At 36.2% G+C, this 23623-nt stretch overlaps 1 protein-coding gene across 5 annotated transcripts in view; it reads left to right on the forward strand.

The window, feature by feature from the left end:
* Srrm234 (Serine-arginine repetitive matrix 2/3/4) overlaps positions 1-23623 on the forward strand; it is a 615875-nt gene that overhangs the window by 19409 nt on the left and 572843 nt on the right. For 4 of the 5 annotated variants that reach the window (XM_090391694.1, XM_090391696.1, XM_090391697.1 and 1 more), the window contains exon 2: positions 13956-14095. The exons of the other annotated variant lie outside the window; for it this stretch is intronic. The gene's annotated coding sequence lies outside the window, so the exon portion shown is untranslated. The remainder of the gene's footprint in view (positions 1-13955; positions 14096-23623) is intronic. 5 annotated transcript variants of the gene reach the window in all.

The raw sequence follows: 23623 nt of genomic DNA on the forward strand, positions 1-23623 counted from the left end.
TGTGAAGTATAATTTATGTTTACATCCTTATTTTACTCAAGCACAACAAACAAGTGTTTACATGTGAAATATCTTTACAAGTAAGCTACTTATGTATATATATATATATATAGAGAGAGAGAGAGAGAGAGAGAGAGCAGTTGACTCTGCATGGCCTAGTATTCCATAGTGGAAAAAATGCATCTTTCCTGTACATATATAATGCCATGAAAGGATAACTCCCTAAATCAATTTCAACCTTTTTTGAAACTGCCATTGCATCCCAAAAACTATTAGGGCTCATTAGAACTCTATCAGTGTTATATGAGCAACACAGTGATCTGAAAAGACCTCCTATTGCTCTCTTTATCTATCTATATCCTATCCTTCTCGTCCATCCTAGGAAGGGTTGAGTCCCCTCCTAATGAGGGGTTACTGGCATAGTAATGCAGCCAGTTCGGCACTCCTCTGCTGCATCCCCTAAGGGTGATATTCATGACTGTAATCTGTGTGTGTGTTCACAGGGCCGGTTTGCCTGCTTGTGGGAGGAAAAACGCCAGATAAACTGGCTGTCTAAAAAACCCTGCTGTCCACACCCAAGACCAGCTAACTTGGCTATAGCTGAGGAAGATCCTTGAGCTCCTTATGTCGTTGACGGGAATTGAACCTAGGATACTCCTTCCCCAGGCATATGGTTGCGAAGCACATAGCCACTAGGCTAACCGCGCAGACCCACCTTTACAGTGAGTTGCCCTGGTGTTGCACCACCTTTAGACTTGAACTACGTTCAGGCGCAAACTTAACTGTTTGCTTACTTGGGATTAGGAGTAAAATAACCCAAGTTTATAAAATTACTTGGTAACCCTGATGTACATTATTCCCAAGGTAAAAAAACTTATTTACATATATATATATATATATATATATATATATATATATATATATATATATATATATATATATATATATATATATATATATATTAGGATAACCATTAGGATATTAAAAATTTATTCCCATATATATATATATATATATATATATATATATACATAGTATAGCAAATAGACAAAGTGAACCAATTCCCCAATGTCTCGTAACTGGTCCGCAGAGGGAAACAAATACCTGGAGATTTATTATTATTATTATTCAGGCCTCCATGGAGTCAAAAGACTAATCGTGGGAGGTCCTTCCTAAGAACAGTGTTCCAGATAACATTACTCTCATCTGCCCAATGCAGTATACGGTCCCTCACTACTTTCTCCAAGATCTGCTACCACCCTTATGCAATGGCACTATAATACCTTCCTTTTTCCATCGACACCTTTCCTGCAGCCAGACTTTCATTGAAAAGCCAGGTCAAAGGCTCTGTTAGTTCCCAAGCACATTCTCTCAAAACTCTTGGTGAAATACCATCCAGTCAGCTTTATTGACATCCAGAGTACTCAGTATTTGAAATATACTCTCCTCTTGTACCTCTAAACCTTGAACCTGCCCTATCCCTCTAGCATTACAACTGACTCCTCCAGGATGAAATACTCCAATAAAGTGTTCATTGAACAATTCCACTATGTCTTCTGCATCAGTCACTCTATTCCCATTTTTATCCCATTCTTCCACAGTCATTTCTCCTCCTACTGGCCACATATCTAAAATATTCCCTAGGATTTTCTTTGGATCTTAGGGCCAATCTCCTCTCATATTCCAGTTTTGCTTTCCTTACCACACTAGTCACTCTTCTGGCCTTTTTCTTATATTCTTCATGCATCTTCTCTTCACCTTCTCCTTATATCTCTTTCATAGCCTCTTTTTCGCATGCAATTCCTATTTAATATTGTTTGTCATCCACTTTACTCCAAATTGTGTCCTCTTCTTCACTTGTGGTATACAACTTACCATTGCTGGTAACAAATATTCTTTCACAATTTCCCAAATGCACTAATGATATCCCGGCCTTCCAATTCCTCCCTCCATGAAACTTCCCGAAGTTGAAGTCTAAGACTATTATAATCACCTGCTTTATAATTCCACATAAGTTCCTGTCTCTTTGATACTCATGCATGTCTATTCATTTTCCAAGTCAAAACCATATGGTCACTCTCTCCAACTGGTGGGAGAGATGTCGTCTCAGTTATTATCAACTCTTCTGATGCTATAACCAAATCCAAAACTCTTGAACCTCTTGTTCCCTCTATTACATGTTGCCTAAGACATTTGTCCCTCAAGAATTCTAGAAATTCCATTCCCCTATTGCTACATGCATCTTCCTCTCTCTCTCTCCAATTTATACTACTGTAGTTAAAATCTCCCATAACAATCATTCTTCTTGCACTTGCCAAACTTAACTGTCTAAACATCTCCTGGTCCCCATCCTCTGTGCTCCTGGGTCTGTAGCAACACCCCACTAAATATCCTGTCTTGCACACCTCTACCTCACACCATATGCTCTCAAAATCATTTGTCTCACTGCCTTCCAAAGCCTCCACTCTTAGAGGACATAGGTCATGACTTATCATAAGCAGTACCCCACCACCACGCTTTCCCCTCCTATCCTGCCGAAAAATGCTGTACCCAGCGACTTCTATTCCTGTTATTATATCCTCTTCTGTCAACCACATCTCAGTGATCCCAATAATTTTGGCCAGGCTGATCACCACCAATTCCTCTCCCTTATTCCGGATACTCCTGGCATTAGTATAAAGCATATAAATGCCATTGTTTCTATACCCAGCATTATCCCCTCTATACTCCACTGAGCTCATTGTTACCTGATATTGTCTCCCTTCTCCCAAGTATCCATTCCCACAAGAGGCCACCCCTGCTATCATCCTCCCTGGGACACACTGACTCTTTCAGAACAGCAATCTCTCCAGATGCCTACGTCCTTCCTCATTCAAATGTAAGCGGTCTCTCGCATACAATTCCTCTCTTTCCTCAAACGCACTCCAAGCATCCACATATACCAGTCCTCTCTCTTGTCACACATTCTCGCTATTATGCCATTCAATATCACCGCTCTTCTGCTCAGCTCATCATTATTTTTCCTCTCTCTGTCTTCTTCCATACAGCCTCAAGCAAAAATCTCATATCTCTCGCTGCCCGACTTGCATTACCACTCAAGTCATTTGTTCCTACCATCACAATCATCTCATCCATCTTTTCACCTCTCTTAATTGCCATAGCCACCCTTTCTATTGTTCCTCCTGGCAAACACTCCTCACGCATCCTATCTTGAACACCACGGATCATTGAGTCGAGGGAACACGCCCTCTTATGTGGATAAGAACTGGGAAACACTGAACAAACATTTCAAGCAAGTACTAGGAAAGTGGGCAGCAATACGAGCCACTGCCTCCACAAGAGGAAGAACAATAATTGTTAGCCAAATAGCCACCAGTGTCCTTTGGCATACACTAAAGATTCTCACGCCACCAGTGCAATTCATCAAACAAATAAAGTCAACCATCTCTCGATTCATATGGAACAAAACAAACTGACTTTCCTACTCCAAGCTATGTACTTCTTTCAAAGATGGAGGACAAAAATAACTTGACCTCCATTGACAACAGGATAACAACGTTCAGTACTTCGTTCGATAACAACGTTCGATTTCTCCTTAATACCCTACAACAGGAAATATCACACAAATGCACCACTGAATATATTTTCACTATTGCCACTAGAGGTCTCTCTCTCTCTCCATAACCTTAAGAATGACAACAGCGCACATGCCAGAGAATCTAACAAACTTCTACAAAGCTGCCCTTCGAAGATGGAAGAATCTAAACCTCCAGCACACAGTGAAGACAGCATCCATTCCTGAAATCCTCATGGGAACCCCATCTTCCACAACATGATGGTAAGAAACCCAATCACTCAGAAAGAGATTTTCTTTCCTCCATGGAGCTGGCGAGGCATGAGGATCTTCGGTGATATTCCTTCTCGAAGCCTCACCTGGCGCTTTCCAAAATCACTTGAAATGCTTGAATACGGAAATCAGGCTGAGCAGATACACACCGTAAAGGCCGCTTTTCAAGCCGCTATGCCTGATAGCATAGCGGAAGAGGGGCTTAGCCCTCCTAACTCAGAAGATCCGGTGTCTATCTTTCTGATAAAAACTAATAATTCATGGGAGAAACTTACACCCTGTAACACCAATGAAATTTACAGCACTCTAACACAATAGTCGAACCAAAGCACTTTATTGGAAAATCCTGTATCATCTCATCAAACACTATTTCAATGGGACCTACCATATCGCACAAGAGCAATCAAACCTGATTCAGATATTCAGTGGAGAATGTGGCACAATGTATTACCCACTCCAACTATATTACGAAAATTTAATTCAGATGTCTCAGATAACTGCCTGTTCTGCTACCAATCAGGAACAGTCTGGCATATCTACTTGGAATGCCCAGTCAACACCCAATTAATCGGTTTGTCTCGGGAAACGGCAGCTCTCTCCTGTGGTAGTCTTCATACAGAAGAGGAGTATTCCATGCAGAGTCAAATAATCATTCATTCTGCAATTACCTCTTCATCACTGCGAAAGCGGTAATATACAGTTTCTACTTCAAACATACAAGACCAGACAGCACAGCAACTTCATAGGAGAGGCAGCTGACCAATTCCTTCCAGCCTTCAAACAAAAGGTGAGAAGTCGGATCCTACACGAGCACCACCACCACCACAGGCTAAACAACACCTTAGATCTTTTCCACCAAGACTGGAATCCATGGAATCAACTCATGGCTGAGCAGGGTGACTGCATCATAGTCCACTTTCCAGCATACAAGTGACATCATTCTGATGTTCTCTACCTCCCCTCAAAGTTTGTATGTGGAATTTTGAACCACCCTGTATAATTTATCATATTCCATTTGTGCAAGGTTCAGTGAGAGAGGACCAAACATGGTTGAGAATAAGGTTTTGGTTCATGTTGCACCATGTAGATTAAATCATTTCAGAAGCCTTCTTAACTTTGAAATGTAGCTGATATATTTAGTGTATGACATTTTGGTTAGCTCCCAGAGAACTTGATGTTCTTGCATTAACATGAAAAAACACAAGGGATAAGTAATATATATTTCCCATTAAGGCCATATATTACAGCCATCTTCAGTGGCAACAACAGTTAATTACAAAATAGAACGCAAACAATAGATGATTTGAAAAAGTAGGAGTTGTGTGATGTTATGCATAAAACAACACAATGGTATAACTGAGGATAACATATGTTGCACTATTTAGGTTTAATAAATCATTTGAGAACCCCTTCCACATGATGGTCTTCGATAATGTGGAAAGCGAGACTGCTTATATCTTCTATAAAGCCTTAATATATTCTCTTAAACAGATTTCTGCTGATTAGCCTGATTGCCAAAAGTTTCAATAAATCTTTTTTTTTTTTTTTCTCATGGGCAGGTACATTGATTTAGGCGACTGTAAAATTTCAGAAACATTGTGTATATTTGTTGGGGAGGGAGTGGAGATGAAGGTCACTTTCACATTGTATTAAGACTATGTCTTGAGATTGTAGAGGGAGCTGCTAACTTATATTGAAAGTTACTCAAAAAAAAACCGAGTGTTTCATATAAGATGTTTTTAATTGTCTTAGGGTCAGTTTTGTATTAGAACCATTTTATATTAAAAATTCTCTAACATATATCAGTTCCTGTATTTCTTCATCAATTAATATTCAATGTATATTCTCTCAATGATAGACCTTGTTTTGTGCTGAAACATGATGGAAAGGAGTATGTAGATATCCCTTTATATCTAATGGCTTCCTGTAAACAGCATATCAAAGTTTATCCAGGGCAGAAATGGATAAAAATGTGCCATGAAGAGGGAGGAACTTGTTGTTTTTAAGTTCACATTCTACATTTATGTAGGATGTGAATTCTGCCACCCGCTTTCTTAGGCACTGGCCACATAATGAACATTTCATTGTCATGTTCTTGGTTTTACGTGGCAACCATCCAAACCATGTCTTTCAAAGAATGACTTACCACAGAAGCATTTAGTAAACATTTCTTTACTAACATTTGGTAACAAATAAGGATGAACAGAAGAATATAGTTTTCTAGACATCAGAAATTTGTTATAACTAACTCTAATTCAAAGTATCAATATACCATTGTGTGTATTACCATTGTGTGTATTGACTTCTGCTGTTGAGTTCTTGGTGTCTGCATAGGTCTAGCTTCCACTGATGAGGTTCATTGATGGTCATTCTCAGGGTACATACTGTGAAGGAAGTATACTCTTGTTTAGTGCTTAGGAGAACTATGGTTTGGCACAGTGCTGTCTGAAACCAGACTTATAGTCTCAATATCCTGGGGAAATCCAGATACAACACTGAATGATATCTTGAGATTTTTCACAAGGTTTTCATTATTATTATTATGTGGGTATCTCCACAGAGTCAGAAGACTCCATGTGGGAGAACCACTAACCATTATATACACAATACCTACCATACCTCTCTTTAAGCTTATTCAATATCAGTGTGCTCACAGCTACTTCTGGTAGTCTATTCCAGTCATTTGCCACTCTCAAAGCAAAAAATTTTGCAGCATGCCCCTTGAACTTCAACTCTCTGTCCACCATCACCCCCCCCCCCCCACACACACACACACTAATCACACTCCTGCACGGTTTCCAGGAATGACTCCTAATTCTCTTCCTACTCATCATCTACTGAAAAATTTCTGTTATATATAAAACCCCTTTAATTAATTATTTATTAATTATTTAAATATAAATTATTAATAACTTAATAAGTTTCCGTCATGTCTCCTATTTCCCACCTGCCAACTAAAGTTTCCAATCTGTGTACCTTCAATACATAGGGAATTTTCCACAGGGCTGTCACAATTTTGGTCACATCTCTGGCTCCTTTCTACTACCTACTCATCTCCCATAAAACTCAGGTGACCAATTCTGTGTCTAGTAGTCAAGATTTAGCCATATCACACATTATAGAGATGATGATATCCTCCTATCTCTACTTAACAATGTGTTTTTCAGCATCCAAGTAATTGTTTGAACCATTTTACCAAATTTTGCAGTATGCCCCCTGAACTTCAACTCTCACCTCCAAATCTCTAGTTTCATTGCTTTCCTGCAATCCATTATTATCAATATAATACATAGAATGTAATCTTTTCATTCTGAAGTGCATAAACTGACACGACACTACATTAAATTGGCAACCATTATCCTTCACCCACACTAGCAACATGTTTAAATCATACTACATGTCTACATCAATTTATCAACTATTATCCTCTTCAGTTTTGCATCATATCAAACAACAGAGTACTCACCTTTAAATCATGTCCTATATCATTAATATACAAATTAATGGTCCTAGTACAGTGCCTTTAGGCACTTCACTATTCTCCTTCATTCTCCCATATTCCACTTACCATATACAGCAATCCCTCGATTAATGCACCCCCGATTAGTGCGTCATTTTTTTTCGATACCCAAATTCGATTAGTGCATCTATATACATCTTAAAAATAAATGTTATAGATTTTAAAAATTTTCAATCTATACATTTTTTATGGCTAACTATTTTAAAAAATCACTCACCAGGATGAAATAATTTAGTTACCAATTTGAAACATTTTACAGAGTTATTTTTTAATGGCATACTACATTATTTCCACATACGCTATGTTCCAAATTTACCGCTAAAATTTATGTCGTCTGCTTTACATAGCATTTTGCTGATCATATCTCGTTCAATTGTTTTCCGTACTTTTTTATTTTAAATTATTTTCCTAACCTTTAATCATGAGTAAAAGAATTAGTGAGCAAAAAACAGAAGTGTGAAAATGATTCGAAAAGTAATCTGATTGGAAGAAAAACTTGAAATAATAAAGAAAAATGAACAAGGCAAGTCCACAGCAAAGATAGGACAAGAACACAAAAATGGTGAATCAACTGCTGAATACAAAGAGAAAGGTAAGGCTGCTTGAAGTTCATCATGCATGCACTGAAAATCAAAGTATTATAATGATTGAATTAGAGAGACTTCTTTTCACATGGATCAAAGATTGTAACCAAAAACGGATCCCACTATACACTGGTCTTATTAAATCAAAAGCATTGTCTCTTTGTAACCTGGAAAGAAAGGGCTATCAATGATGGAAAAGAAGAAGAATTGCACGTTAGTGCTGGGTGATTTGAGTGTTTCAAAAAGAGAAATAGCATACGTAATGTTCTAATCACAGGCGAAGCTGCAAGTGCAGATAAGGAGATATCCAGAGATTTTAAAGAAAATTGTGTAAGAAGGGGACTATTTTGATCAACAAATATTTAATGTTTATGAAACTGGCCTTTTTTTTTTTGGAAGCGAATGCCTTCCAAGACTTTTCTAGCCAAATCAGAGAAATCTCAGCCTGGTTATAAAGTCACAAAGTCGAATGAAATTACTGCTAGCAGTATGCGAGCCGTTTGGAAGCACATTCTTCCACATTGTGCAAATGATTTTAGAGGCTTTTCAACTGAATCTAAGTTAATTAAATCTCATTCTGAGAAGTTGAGTGATTCCGACCTGCTAAATTTAGATGCACAGTCGGAAGATCCTGAAGAATGTGAAGAAAATTTAATCACTGACAAGCCCAGAGAGGTTTCACAGAAACAATTTGAAAATAGTTTGCATACAATCGAAGTTTTTAAGCAGCATTGCTTAAAGATTGATCCTGGTGAAGAGAGAAAACCAGTAAAATTTGCAGAAGAGGCAATAGGGCCATACTGTCAGCTGTATGAAAAAAAAAAGAAACAATGTCTGCCAAACTACGTTAGCTCAATTCTCTGTTAAGAAGTAGAATAATAAATTTATATTCTGAATATGCTTTATTGTCTTTCAGCTTCATGGTTTTCCTTTAACTTGGCCCTGAGACATACCCTAATTCTTTTATAAAAAAATTAAAGGTTAAAAAAGAAATCTGAGGAACGAATTATACTTTTTCCCATAGGTTATTATATTTGATTAGTGCGTTTTCGATTAATGTGCCTGTTTTAAAGAGCGCATTAATCGAGGGATTGCTGTACTACTTTTTTGGTATCTGTCAGCCACCCCTATTCATTACTTCACTATTCCCGTTTCTCCAGCTTCATCATCATAATGCTAAATACAGATATAGACTCCATATGATCTGTTCTGGTCTCATTTTCAATCAAATATCCTCTTTTGAGGTCTACCTGGCCTTCTCTTTCCAGTTTTATACTTTATTAATTGTGTAGGATAACTGGTGTTAGCTAGGTTTACACGTTCTCTAATTTTGTTTATATTTGTTAATTTTTTTCTTATTGATTTTATTTTTAGTTCTTTTAAAATATATTTGTTCCTTTTTCTTTTTTTTTTGATATAATAATGTGTATTTTGCAGTTCTTCTCATTAATCTCATTTCACTTGTTTTTATTCTTTGTTTATCATGTTCATTTATTTCCCATTGTTGCTGCAAGTGGTCCAGGAGGTTTGGTAGCTTTGCACACCAGGTTTGAGACATTAGCTTCATGTTACCAGCATTATATCTCTGGGACTTCTTCTGTCTGAAGCACCAGCAATGTACAACAAGGGTGACAGTACTGTTGGGGGGGGGCATGGAAAGGCTGTCTCAATGCCCCACATTGTGAATGACTGCCCAAGGTGCCAACTTCATGGTGGTTGTCTCCAGGACATCCATGAGGTGCCATATGTGAGGTCCTGGAGGCAAAATCCAGACCATTTCTTGTCTGGATTTTTACATAAGAATAAATAAATAAATAAAATTTATTTTCCAAATTTCACTGCAATATAAGGTACTGCTAAAATATTTTATATTTTCAAGCATATTTCATTTTGTACAATATTCATATTACGCGTTCTATTTATTATTATTGTTATTATTAAGAGAGAACCCCAGGTAGTCAGGGGACTCATCGAGGGAGCCACATACTAGACACACCAGCTATCATATTTATTCTTGAATTCATTCACACTGCTTGCACTCACAATATCCAGTGGCAATCCATTCTAATCACATACCAATCTATGAGAGAAAAATCTAGACCTTACCACCTTCTTAGTGGGTAAGGGCTAGATTTTTCATTCATTCTCAGCTTCCAAGGATGACCTCTTGCCCTTTCCCTCTATAAATTGAAAAATTACATCAATTGAAATCCTGTATGAGCCTTTCAGAAGTTTGTAGGTCTCAATCATATTGCTCCTCTTTCTTCTGTTTGCTAGTGTCTGCAGTCTACAAATTCTCAATCTGTCTTTATGATCAGTATGCCACAATCTTGAAGTCATTTTTAACACTCTTTAATATATCAGAATCACAATGGAAACCAGGAGACCAGACATGCACACAGTAGTCCAAGTGAGGTCTTATCAAGGCCTTGTAAAGAGGCAAAATGACATCCATATCTTTACATGTGAACGTTCGTTTCATCATTGCAATTATCTTTTGAGTTGTATTTGCAATCTTTGCTACATGGCTTCTGAACTTCAACTTCCTATCTACTAATACTCCAAGATCCTTAGCCTCATCAGTTTCTTCTAGCATAATCCCACCAATATAATACGCATTGGATATCTAATCATGCTGAAGTGAATGACTTTACATTTACTGCCATTAGACACCCATTTTCCCATGCCCACAATTCCAGCCTGTTATCAGGAATGCTGCATATCAGCAGCATTCCTGATTACTTTCCTATCTTTGCATCATCAGCAAATAGCTGTATGTCACTTGTCAAATTCATCCCAATATCATTAATGTACAGATTGAATAAAAGTGGACCAAGCACTGACCCTTGTGGTACACCATTGGTTACCTTAAATCTTGTAGACTCACATCCCCTGTATACCACTTTTTGATGTCTGTCAGTTATTCAGCCCAGCCCTCTTTTTATCCACGTTAATTTTCTGTTTTCCAAACCCATATTCTCCAATTTATGCAACAGTCTACCATGCTGTGTTCTGTCAAAAGCCTTAGCAAAACCCAAAAGTATCATGGTGTATCCATTCCCTTTGTCTAGTTCAATGGTAACATTGTTACAGAATGTGAGCAAGTTGCTAAAACATGACCGTCCCTTAGTAAATCCATGTTGCTCATTACAAAGTAGAGATTCACTGTCAACCCATTTCTTGAATGCAAGTCTTAACCATTTCAAAAATCTTCACTACCACTCCTAAGATACTAATTGGTCAATAGTTGAATCCATTTGTCTTTGCACCACCCTTGTCCAATGGAATTACCATACATTCTTTTCATTTGTGAGGAATCTTCCCTCTTCTGAGACTTGTATTAAACAGCCTGATTAAAGAAATAGCCATTTCATTATTGCCTGAAAAAGGGTTTAACTTAATTTATAGGGAGAAATCCAAATTATGGCTTTCTAGTTGGATAATACAGTGAGGCAACTAAGGTTTTAAACGATCTACATGTTACATGCATTAGATCCTGTATATACCATGTAGTTGTTACATACAGATCTGGACATGTATTCTTGTAGATTTAAACTTTCAGCTATACCGAGAAAAGCAAACATGCTAATATCTCATTAATCACTGTCACTGAATTCTTATTCAGTTTGTGCAACAACTCTAATACCTCGTCCTCATACACTTGAGTTTCTTCATCCAGTGAAGAGGTAGCAGTGAGCTCAATGTCATGTACACCAACTTTTAACAGAATGGGCACTCATTAGATGAACAAGCTTTTCTGCATGCAACCTTTAGCAGCAGAGCCAGTTTCTTTTCATACTCAGCCTTTGCTTTCTGTACAACACTTGTGACTCTTCTGGCCTGCTGCTTATAATCATAATGGACATCATCCTTATGCACACAATATTCCTTCCACATCATCCTTTTCTTACGAATCTCTTGCTTAATAAGATTACACATCCATTAGACTCCTACCCTATTTATTCTTCAAACTCTCGGGATACATTCTGAAATCGCATCATTTAAGTATTGTTTAAATGCTTCCCAGCTTCCCATGCACTGTCGATATTCTTCCCATCCAGCAACCAATTCCATTCCACTGAACTCAATATATTCCTCAGTTGGTCATAATTTCCTGCTTTGTAGTTCAGCATATAACCTTTTCTGAATGGAACATTCATAAACTTAGTCACATCCCAAGTGAGTACCCCATGATCACTGTCACCAACCGGAGGCAGAATATTTACATCTTTAACTGAAATTTCCTGTTACACAATAATCTAACCTAACACTCTTTGACCTCGAGTTCGTTCTGTCACATTCTGCTTGAGGAAATTGTCCCCCAACAGCTCAATAAGTGCATTTTCATTATTCTCATGAGATTCTTGTGCTACTCAATCAATATTTGGATAATTAAAGTCTTACATGATGATTACTCTTTTTGCTCTCATCTTTTCTATTTGGTGATGCATTTCTTCATCACTAGCAACCGATCCGCTGGGTCTGTAACAACACCCTACTATGTAATTGATTTTGTTAGATTCCACCTCACACTAGATGGCTTCAAACTCACTGCCACATGAAATACTGTTTGTAGTAGTACTACAACATAGGTCTCAACTCTAATTGGATTCAAGTCATCCGATATTATTAGCGGTACACCCCCCTACTCTCATATCCTCTCTATCCTTCCTAAAAATAGGCACCATTTACACTTGATAGCAGTTAGTATGTCTGATTCTGATAGCCAGGTCTCACTAATGCCTACAGTCTGAGGTCCCAACATATTGACTAAGACAACAAACTCTACCTCTTTGTTTCTGATACTGCTAGCATTCATGTACAGACATAATAATCTACATGCATGTTTTTTTGTATACTCTTTTCTGTAGTCTGCATGACAGAGTTCGACAGCTTGCATATTTCTATTCTTCTCTAGTGCCTTACATATTAGACATCTTTGCACGTGTTTGGTGAGTCCGAACAACTGGATGAACACAAAGTCGAAATTGTTCTCTCCTCGTCAACATTTTCATCACAAAGCGCATTCCCATCATTAACACGGTTATATAACATTTTCGCTCTTAAACTCACATTTTCATCATTCTCCCTTTATAATTTAGTTTCCCTCACTCTCTGTGTTAGATCTCACATCGTTTATTAGTTTTTGTAGACTCCTGATACCAAATGCATTCAAGACTTGGCCATCCCTCTTATACAAATCCAATCTTTCCTCGCACTCACTCCACACATTCAAAAACTCGCAAACAACACAGCCTATGCATCGAATCATTTGCCGTCATAGCCCTTCTTCATTCATTTTTATCATATTGAGGTAAAATATTGAAATTTTCATTTTCTCACTCTTCATTCTCGATTCTTCCAACAACCCTTTCATGTCCTTTCTCTCATACTGAACTTATTGCTAGTTAAGGCATTAGTACACAGATATGAGACCCCTCGACACTTCTGCGCATGTCAGAAGAAGGCGAATCCATTCTGATAACAGGGTAATGAATGTGTTTCGTGGGATGAGTGTTCATTATTACACGTTGGAAAATTAGCTTTTCTTTTATAAAAATTCTACTATTTAAAGTGGTAATTATTTTGCTTCTACAATAATTGGAAAATTTTACATAAAAAGCACATGATTTCAAATGGTGGTGACGAATTTATACATCGCCTTATTCCTTTCTCTCCCTCAACATGAATTGACTCTTCTTGGCAATCTGCCAACCAGGGTTCTCACATCTGTGGTTGGATATTACCTACTGCAATTACGATTTTGTTTACTTTTCTGTTTTTGAATTGCTTCCTTTATATTCTTAATTTTCACTCCAGGAAAACTCAAAGTTATAACTCGCTCATCAATAGAATATTTTATCAGGCCTATAATCTGTAAAAATTTGAACTATTTAATTTTCTGTCATTTTCTTCTTCATATGATATTTCACATCAAAGATAGTTAAAAGTATTTATCTCTTCTATTATTATTATATTATTATTATTATATGACACCTTCTAGGAGTCCAAAGACTCATCGAGAGAGGGCACTTACTCTTAAGTTTTCTGTCTGCGCCAATCCATCAACTGCAGTTAACCGCATCATCTACTGCCAACCACCATCACTGGTATTTTCACAGACAGTCGCAAACATTGCCCATGGTAGGATTCAAACCCATAGCCTTTTGACTAGATAGCAGATATGCTAACTACTCGGCCAATCAGGCTGGCCATTCTATTATTTTATTATTAATAACTATTTTATTTCTAATTGCAATTTGTCCACAAAATACCATTGTTTAGTTTTTTTTTTGGATATTTTTATTCCAAACTATTCTACTATAATGTTTAAATTATATTACTTTTGTAAATTGTTGTCCTTATTTGTTATTATTACTTGATCATCTGCAAATAATAATGTAGTTATTTTATTCTGCCAAGAAATTTCTATACCTGTGTTATTTAAAGTATATCATTGTATTAATATTTCATTAATATAATTATTAAGAAGTATTGGAGACAGAGGACATTACTGTCTTCTTCGTTTATAGTTTGTTTTTCAGACATTTTTTCATTTTTGATTATCTTTGTATATATTCAATATCACTTGTAGTAAAATATTAGGCATATTTATTCTTTGTAATATATCAAATGATATCCTATTTTTAGAGGTACCTGTGGCATAGTATAATTATTAAAAGAACACGTAAGACCACAGCGATAACTTTTAATTAATAAAGGTACAGATGTTTCATACTAAAACTAATAGTACATCTTCAGTGTCACACAAACAGTTATAGGAATGGAATACAAGTAATGAACATTCGGTGGATCACCTATTAAAATACAATTGTTGCCGCGTGCTAGGAAATTATAGAAAATAATAATTCATCTTTAAGATAATTGGTTTTTCTATTGATTACATAAAATAAAAGTCTCCCAGATCTTCGAGAGAGAGAGAGAGAGACAATCATTTCGATTTAAATTCAGTCGGTGTAAAATAGCTTCACAACTTTCTTTAAAAAGGCATTCATATTTGAACCTGCATCTATGGAGGAGAATAGCTTTATCCCACTGGATATTATGAGTAGTGTTAATACTGTGTTGTGCTATACCAGACTTCTGAGGTTTGTTGTATTTAATATAATATCGATGTTCTTTTTTCCACAGAACGGCCAGTTTGTCTAAAATAAGAAACATTACATTCACATGGTATTTGGTAAATGCCAGTTAAAGATAGAGATGACAGTTTATCCTTTGTAGAAGGTAATAAAGAGGAAATTTTGTTGATAGGAACATACGTGGGAATCAATTGGTACTTTTTCAAAATTCTACCTATAGGTTCTGAGATTCCTGGAATGTAAGGGATTGGAACTCTGCGGACTGTTGAAGAAACCTTAGGTATTGGAACATAAGATTCAATTATCTGTTGGATTTGATTGGGGTTGTAATTATTTGATTCCATTAACTTTTTAATGATGGAAAGTTCTTGTTGTAAGATTACTGGAGAAGAGCAAACTTTATGTGCTCTATTAATTAGAGATTTAAGAATGCTGAATTTTTGAGATGTGTGGTGAGCAGACTTTTTATGAATGTATCTGCCAGTAAATGTGGGCTTTCAAAAGACGCTTGTAGATAAGGTACCAGAAGAAGTTCAAGTAAGGAGGATGTCCAAGAATGGTAAAGTACCACAATTTTCTTTTTCCATGGTGAAAAAGCAAGGATATAAAAATCAAAGAGTCTGAGTCGTTAGTCAGTTTCGACATTGTTTCTCTGTTTACCAATATTCCATTAGCCAACACAGTCAAATTATTATATGAAGATTACCCTCCAGATATTGCAAAGATTTTCAAATTTGTTATCCATTCAGGTTATTTCAGCTGGAAAAACAAGATCTACAAACAAGTTGAAGGTACTGCCATGGGTAACCCTCTGTCTCCACCTTTGGCAAACTACTTTTTGAAACAATTTGAAGACACTATGTTTTCATCCATTAATCTTCAACCATCTCTTTGGTATCATTATGTCGATGATGTCTTTGCTATTTGGTCATATACTGAAGATGAGCTTTCCACATTTCTACAACGTATTCAATTCACCATGGAAAAAGAAAATTCTGGGACTTTACCATTCTTGAACATCCTCCTTACTCGAACTTCTTCTTCTGGTACCTTATCTACAAGCATCTTTCGAAAGCCCACATTTACTGGCAGATACATTGATAAAAAGTCTGCTCACCATACATCTCAAAAATTTGGCATTCTTAAATCTCTAATTAATAGAGCACATAAAGTTTGCTCTTCTCCAGTAATCTTTCAACAAGAACTTTCCATCATTAAAAGTTAATGGAATCGAATAATTACAACCCCAATCAAATCCAACAGATAATTGAATCTGATGTTCCAATACCTAAGGCTTCTTCAACAGCCCGCAGAGTTCCAATCCCTTACATTCCAGGAATCTCAGAACCTATAGGTAGAATTTTGAAAAAGTACCAATTGATTCCCACATATGTTCCTATCAACAAAATTTCCTCTTTATTACCTTCTACAAAGGATAAACTGTCATCTCTATCTTTAACTGGCATTTACCAAATACCATGTGAATGCGATGTTTCTTATTTTGGACAAACTGGCCGTTCTGTGGAAAAAAGAATTAAAGAACATCGATATTATATTAAATACAACAAACCTCAGAAGTCTGGTATAGCACAACACAGTATTAACACTACTCATAATATCCAGTGGGATAAAGCTATTCTCCTCCATAGATGCAGGTTCAAATATGAACGCCTTTTTAAAGAAAGTTGTGAAGCTATTTTACACCAACTGAATTTATATCGAAATGATTGTCTCTCTCTTTCTCGAAGATCTGGGAGACTTTTATTTTATGTAATCAATAAAAAAACCAATTATCTTAAAGATTAATTATTATTTTCTATAATTTCCTAGCACGCGGCAACAATTGTATTTTAATAGGTGATCCACCAAATGTTCGTTACTTGTATTCCATTCCTATAACTATTTGTGTGACACTGAAGATGTACTATTAGTTTTTTTGGAATGAAATATCTGTACCTTTATTAATTAAAAGTTATTACTGTGGTCTTACGTGTTCTTTTAGTAAATATCAAATGATATGTCTTTTTATTTTATTATCAAATGCTTATTCCATAATCTATAAACAGAAGTTGAGTTTCTAAATTAAATTTTCTTCTTTCTCTATAAGTAGTTTGAAACAATAAGCTGCATCCATTTCTAAATCCATTTTGATATTCTGATAGTTTTTCACTATATGTTTTCAGTTTTTCATTATGTATTCTACTATATCTTTTGTATCTTATATTCAATAAACTAATACCTCTGTAATTAGCAGGGTTTCTATTATCCCCTTTTAAAATATTTTGTATTTTTTATATTTATATTTTATTTAAAAATTCTAATAATCTCTGATGATATTTCCCCCCCAGCAAATTTATATGGTTCGGAGTTTATCCCATCTTCTCCAGCTGATTTACCATTTTTATTTTACTTAGGTTGTCCTTTAATTCTTTCATGTTATTATATCATTTAAAGCATTATTTTAAACTGTTGCTGTAAATTTTTTAATGTTAGTATTATTAAGGATTCTTTTATATCTGCATTCATGTGTTTTATTATTTTATAGGAATTGGGTCTTATTTTGTAGATATCATTTTCTAGGTATGATACAAATTTTTCCTGGCTTTCTCTTTCTGGTTTTCTTTCAGATATTGCTCATCTTTTTTTATATTCAATTTTATCTTCTTGTTTTTTACTACTTAACCATCTTTTGAAGGCAAGGTTTTATTTACTGTTATTATGATTCGGCACCTCCATGAAGTCACAAGATTCATCATTGGAGACCCATAGAAAACCCAGCCTATCATACCACTCCTTGAACTCATTCACTGTTCCTGCTCCCACCACTCTATCAGGCATTACATTCCAAAGTTAAATCATCCTCCATGCAAAGAAACCATTCCTTACCCTCTTATAGTTCGCCCACCGATTTGAGGTCCCTCGAAACTACTGCGCATGTCAGAAAAAGGAGAATCCATTCTGATAATAGGGTAATCAGTCTGTCTTCTGGGATGTAATAATAAACAAACTGAGTTTGTTTATTATTACAGGTCAGAAAATTTAGCTTTTCTTTTACGAACATTGCTGTTTTTAAAGTGTAACTATTTTGCTTGTATAACAGTTGGAAAAATGTACGTAGAGTGTTAATACGTGCAAATACTGCGTTCTACATAAAACAATGTCACTTCGCTCCATGATAAGTTACCTTTTATTCCGGGACTTTTTAAAACAAAATCCGATTTCGTGAAGTATTTTCCTTAAAGTTTCTCTTTTCCAAGGAAAATTAATTTTTTCTTTAAGCACAGGAATCAATTTCGGAACAGTTGGCACTCTTTTCTCGAATACGTAAAATTCGTGAATAGCTCTTCTTATAACGTCTACATCAAAATCATTCAAAGCTACGGTTTCGATGGTTTTCTTTCTCTGGCGCTTTTTTTTTTTTTTTTTTAGGAGATTTAAATTTTGGCTTACCTTCACCTTTTGATTCCCTACGAATTCTTTTAACAGTCGACCCCAATACCCGCAATTGCACTTGCACGTTTTATGACTTGAGAAAGGGGAACAAGAAGACGGCCTTCTGACGATTCTTTTTCGCAGAATGTCAGCACATTATTCAATATTCTTTTGCAAGAGCTACTGAAACATTTAACAACAGAACTTGTTGACTGTACTGGATCCATCATACAAATTAATAATAAAAAAAATAATGCAAAAAGAGAACAACAAAAATCAAGCTAGTACTAGTACAGCGACAGACAAGAAAGCACGTGATTTCGCATGTTGGCGACCAATTCGTACATCCTTCATTTCTTTCTCCCCTTCAGCATGAATCGACTATTCTTGGCACAAAGCCAAGAAGGGACCTAGAAGTGGTGGGCGAACTATACTCATGACTTCCTTTCACAACTTCCAGGAATAGCCCCTTCTCCCCTGTGCTGCCAAACAGAAGAACTCCCCAGTGTCAACCCTGTAACTATCTCTCAACAGTTTAAATGTCTCAATCATATCACTTCTGCTTCATCTGTCTACCAAACTCACAGTCTACATTTCCTCACTCTATCCTCATAACTGACATTCTGCAGTCCTGATTTTCATTTTTGTTATCTGTTTCTGCACTCTTTCTAAGGTTAATTTATCCCCTTCAAATCACAGGGACAGAATTTGACCACAATAGTCCAGTATGGTCTGATCAGAGCTTTATGCAATGGAATGACAACTCTTTTATCTCTGCTAGTCAGCATCCTTCTCAGTATTACAGCAGTTCTCTGGGTTACCTTCAACATCTTTGCAAGATGTTCCCTGAATTTCAGGTTTTTAACAGTCATCACCCCAAGATCCCTTGCCTCTCCTACTTCCTTCAGTACAGTTCCTCCAACAGAGTATGCAGCTTCCCATTTATGTATTCCAAGACTTTACATTCAGCTGAGTTAAACTGACCCCCATTCATTTGCCTATCTGTCCAGTTTATTCAAATCCTCTTAAAGGGCTTCCACATCTGTACTATTACTAATACTTCTTCCCAGCTTCACATCATCTGCAAACAACTGAACCAGTGCATTAACGATGTCATTAATATAAAGATTAAAATATACATGTTCCATTACATGTGAGAGCCCACTTGTGACCTTCTGCTTCCTCATACACAACTCTCTGATACCTATCAGATAGCCAATCCTGAATCCAGTTCACTAGCCTGACATCTAAACTCATGTCCTATAACTTAAATATCAGCTTAATCTGTGGCACCCTATCAAATGCCTTTGTAAAATCCAAAAAAATGACAGAATATGCCTTTCCCCTCATCAACTGCTCTTGTTACTTTATAAGAGGCAATCAGATTACTAAAACAAGAGCTTTCCCAACAGATCCATGCTGACTCTCACAGATAACATTATCCTCATTTGTTCAGTGCTGTAAATGATCCCTCACTAATTTCTCCAAAATCTTATCAAGTACTGATGAAATGCAAACTAGTCTATAGTTTGCCACTTCCATTCTGCTATCACCCTTATGCAATGGCACTGTCTTATTCTACTTCTACTCTTTGGGAACCCCCCCCCCCTCCTGCATCCCGATTCTCATTGAAAAGCCTGGTTAACAGCTGTCAGTTTTGTGCATTCCCTCAAAATCTGTGGTAAAATCCCTTTAGTCCCATTGCTTTATTGATATCCAGAGTATTTGGTATTTAAAATGCCCTCTCTTCTTGCACTTCTAAGCCTGTCCCTTCCCTCTAGTATTAGAACCTACTTCTCCAGGATGAAATACCACAATTATTGTTTTTATTTCATTGTTCCATGTATGGAATTTTTTATTTGTTCCTAGACTTTTATATGTTGCTGATGTAATAATTTCTTTCATAATATTCTATTGTTTCTCGAGGTCTTCATTTTCTTGTATTTTTCTAAATATCTATTAATCTTCTGTTAGTATAAATTTCTTATACGCCAATAGTTTAAAAAAAAAAGAAAGAAAACTTAAATTTTCTTTCTCTAGTTTGCTTGTTTATTTATTTATCTTTTGTTACCAGTTTGGTGGAAACCTTAATTTTGCCTGCACTAAATAATGTGTATCTATTTCTAGCCCTCTCCTGTCTAACATTTAAGAAGAGGTTTGCTGCTTTTTTTTTTTTTTTTTCATTTGCTATAAAGTACTCTATTATTGATTTTTATCCTCTTCCACACCATGTATATTTTTATGTTTATAAAATGTGTTCATTATTTATAAATTATTATATATTATATAATCAATGAGTTGTTTTCCATTTTTGTTTACTGTTGCTTCTCCAAATTTTTCTGTTATTAATTTTTTTTTTCTATTCTGGTCTTCTCTAGAAGATCTCTAGCTACACCTTTATTCCAGTATGCATAATGAGTTATTTTTACTTTAATTGATTTATGGATCCAAATCATTATGCCAGCTTTTCCACATATTTGTTTGTTTATGCCACTATATATGATATGCTAGTTGTTTCTTTTGTTCCTTTAAGTTTCTTTTTTGTTTCTCTAAGAACTGTAATTTTTATGTTTTCTTCATTTAAAATTTAATCTAATTCTTTATGTGCTCTTCTTAATGTTCCATGTGGCCTATTTCATCATGTTTTACTTCTTCCAAAGTTTGTTAATCTTTTTGCATGTTTGCTGTCTGGTTTTGATTTCTTTGAGACTCAAAAGTAATATGTGTTAATGTTGTTACTAGCTTGACGATAGGTATCCTAGTGGTGTGACTGCCACTTAAGGGCAACTAGGCTTGCCTCTTTTAGTAGATAGTGGAAACAGTTTTTAGAGGAAAGAATTACCTCTTGCCCTTGAATTGCTCTAGTACTGGAGGTGGGGGGAGTTAGAAGTAGGAAAGAGAGTGGAAGACCAGTTTATAGGTATAATATACCACGTGTGCATTGTAGGAAGTAAGATCTGGTCTAGCTTGGGTATCTTGGGTTTGCCATTCCCGTACTCACCAGTGTGAACCTGAGTTTTGCTCCAACTTATTTCCATGCAGTATTCTTTAAATGCCTTTGCAAAGTTCAGCAGTATCATGGTGTAGCAGTTCCCTTATCCAAATCAACTCACGCTTGTAAAACATGATTATATTGGTAAGGCAGGACCTACCTTTCAGAAAGTTGTGCTACCCGCCCTAGAGTATCATACTCATATTCACTCATTCCTGAATTCTATATTTAACCAACTTTTCCAATACCTTAACCACTACTCCTGAGATACAAATTGTGCTGTAAGTTGCTACTTCTGTTTTAGAGCCTCCTTTATGTAATGGACTATCTTGCCCTCTTATCACTCCCTCAAAGCTGAGACTTAATTTAACAATGTTGTCAGAGGCACTACTAGTTCTCTTGTACTTTTTTGTAAGATATCGGCTAAGACATTTGATCTTACTGCTGAGTAGTTGGATCAGATATCTCATCCCATGTATTACAAGAATGCTAACCACCTTGAGATCATCTGCCTTAATTCTCATATCAGTCTCTATCACACCAGCAATTGCAGTTGCTGGTGTGACAAATGAAAAATAATCACTTAGTAATGCAACTGCTTCTTCTGCTTCAGTCACTTTTCTACCATCAATGTTAATTAAAGTAGTTGAAGGGAGTGAATGCCTGGTAGTTGGTCTGAAATCAGTTACTTATGTCACTGTCAGATTATATTCTTTAGATCCAGAGGATGAATTAAGTAGGGGTGAAATAGAATTACGGTGGAGCTTCTGAGAAAGAGGATGTTATAGAAGAGGAGGATGTTATGAGTGTAGAGAGTAGGAAGAAATTGACAGATGAAAGGAGATTGGCTGAAGCAGTAAAGTAAAACCCTAGTAAATTCTACAATTATGTCACTATTAGAAGAAAAGGTGAATATGGAGACTGACTTTAGTTGGAAATTCAACGTGGGTCACAACCTTTGAATATATACTTGGGGGAGGGGTTAGGATTAGTGTTGAATAACAATACAAAGGAGGACAGAAAACCTATGGTTCAAGAATGGGAAATTTTTAGAATATTAATCAACTTTGATGATCATTAGGCTATGTAGTGGGATGAGATAATACCACGTATATTATGGGAATGTGTGAAAGCGTTGGCTGTACCCTTACTTGTTGTTCAACAGAAGTTTGACAATAGTAACATTCCCAGAAGAGTAGTATGAAGGAAAAATGGTACCACTGCATGAGAGAGAGAGAGAGAGAGAGAATGTTCTAGTCAGTAATGTCTAACTATAGGCCAGTGTGTGTATCAGATGTAGTGGTGAAGATGTCAGAGAGACTGGTTAGAGACAGAATACAAATATGGATTGATGAAATGGAAATCTTTTGAGAGAGCAACATGGGTTTGTTAAGGGGGGGGGGGTCATGCTTTATTAACTTGGTTGCATTTAGTAATAAGGTGACTAGTGTATTGGACAAAGGAGATGTTTATGCAGTAATTTATCTGGAATTTGCTAAAACATTTAATTACCACATAATAAACTTTTTTTGAAATTTAGCAGGATAGGGATGGAAGCTGTTTGGTAGCATGGTTACAGGGATGGTTGACCAAAAGGAACTAGTTAGTTGTGTATGGGGATACAGTGTTTCAAAAAAGGAAGGTGACAAGTAGCATACCACAGGGTTCCATTTTGGGACCACTCTTTAATTTACATATCAGTGATATAGTTCAGGTTGTGAGAGGAGATATTCAGTTGTTTTCTGATGATACTACATTAGGAAGAGCAATGTAAGGAAGTTCTGATGTGATGTTACAGCAGGATTTGAATGGGTTGGACTGAAGAATAGGGATATAATTTCAGTTTTACTAAGTATAAAGTTATGCACTTTGACTAGAGAAGATGGAATGAGGTTTAACATATTGAAGGAACTTTACTTCAGGAGATGGAGGAGGAGATGGGATCTCTGTGGGTTGGGAACTGAAGTTCAGGGGACACATCATGGAAATTTGTAAGGGTTACCCAGACGATTGTTGCTATAATGCAAAGAAAGCTGACATGTATATGGATAATATAGAAGGAATGATGGATAAGGAAACCATTGCAGATTGATTTCTATACATCCAGTGAACTGGTTATGCTGGTGATAAGGAAAACATTTGGGG

The sequence above is a fragment of the Typopeltis vanoorti genome, chromosome 4 (assembly GCF_054136105.1).
Source record: "Typopeltis vanoorti isolate ZY-2024b chromosome 4, IOZ_Tvanoo_1.0, whole genome shotgun sequence".
NCBI classification, from domain to species: Eukaryota; Metazoa; Arthropoda; class Arachnida; order Uropygi; family Thelyphonidae; genus Typopeltis; species Typopeltis vanoorti.